Source organism: Phaethon lepturus, unplaced genomic scaffold, assembly GCF_000687285.1.
Source record: "Phaethon lepturus isolate BGI_N335 unplaced genomic scaffold, ASM68728v1 scaffold19941, whole genome shotgun sequence".
Classification (NCBI taxonomy): domain Eukaryota; kingdom Metazoa; phylum Chordata; class Aves; order Phaethontiformes; family Phaethontidae; genus Phaethon; species Phaethon lepturus.
Window position 1 is genome coordinate 1 of NW_010517238.1, and position 1271 is coordinate 1271.

Consider the following 1271-nt stretch of genomic DNA (forward strand, 5'->3'; position numbering starts at 1 on the left):
CCAATCTCCATCTGGACATTGAGCCCTTGACTGCAGCTCTTCAGATGCAGCCATCCAGCCAATTCCTTATTCATTGAATAGTCCATCCATCAAAACCATATCTATCCACTTTAGCGACAAGGATGTTGTGTGGGACTGTATGAGAGGCCTTACAGAAGTCCAAGTAGATGACATCAGTTGCTCATCTGTTATCCACAAACTCAGTCACTGCATTGTAAAAGGCCACCAGATTAGCCAAGATGACTTGTCAGTAATTTCTATGGTACTTCCTCCTACTCTTTTTAAAAATGGGTGAGATGATACAACCAGAGTTTTTCCCACAATGCTAATCTAAACTTTTCCATGCTAAACACACTAGAGCATATTATTGGCCTGGGATGGGCTGGCTGAGCCTGTCCTTTTTTAATTTATTCATTCTTTCTCTCTGTTTCTGGTGCTTTCCTTATCACTTTGTTGGTTTAAATTCATATGCAAGAGATGCTTCCAGCAGTGAATTGGGAGTGGGGCTTTTACGGTGGGAAAACTGGGACTGATCCCAGCTCCACCATCATTTGGTATCATTGCCAATCCCTTTCCCATCTAATTTTTGCCTCCCAATCCTGCCTCTCACTGGATTCTTCCTTGGCATGGCCTCTGGGGCCTGCCCGATCGCTAGCAAAGCTGCAAGAAGCTTTGCTTGACCAGTAGGGACCCAGCAAGGGTCACATACCTTGCAGGGTTATGAAGGATGGTTCCTTCTGGTGCAAGCCCAGAAACATGGACTTTTTTCCCCAAAAAAAGGTAATACCTTTTCCTCTCTTTTCACCTCTGCGTGCCGGAGCAGGTGTGAAGGGGGACAGAGACGCCCGAGCACATGGCCAAGCCGGTGACCCCGGCTCTCGCCAGAGAGCTGCGGCCGTGCATGGTGAGCTTGGCATTCCCAGCAGTGTGGGTGCCACGTCTCTAGTCCTTCTCCCTGGCCATCCCTGCGCGAGGGCGAGCAAGGCAAAGCTGCTGCTTTTGGGGGGCTGGAGACTTCCCGAATGCCGTGGCCACCGCAGGGGCTTTCCTGTTTTGCAGGGTAGGGTGGCCTTTGGCAGGAGAGGGAACGCAGCCAGCGCTGAGCTGGGTTTTATTGCCCTTATGTCTTTAAAACGGAGACGTTCAATTTGGTTAATCTTTATTCAACGCAGAAGGCTGCAGCAGCAATAAAACCAGCCGGCAGTTGCTCTGAAGGGGCTCCAGAGACGGGCACCGGGAGCGGGTAACGGGCGGGGGGCGGGGGGGGGGGG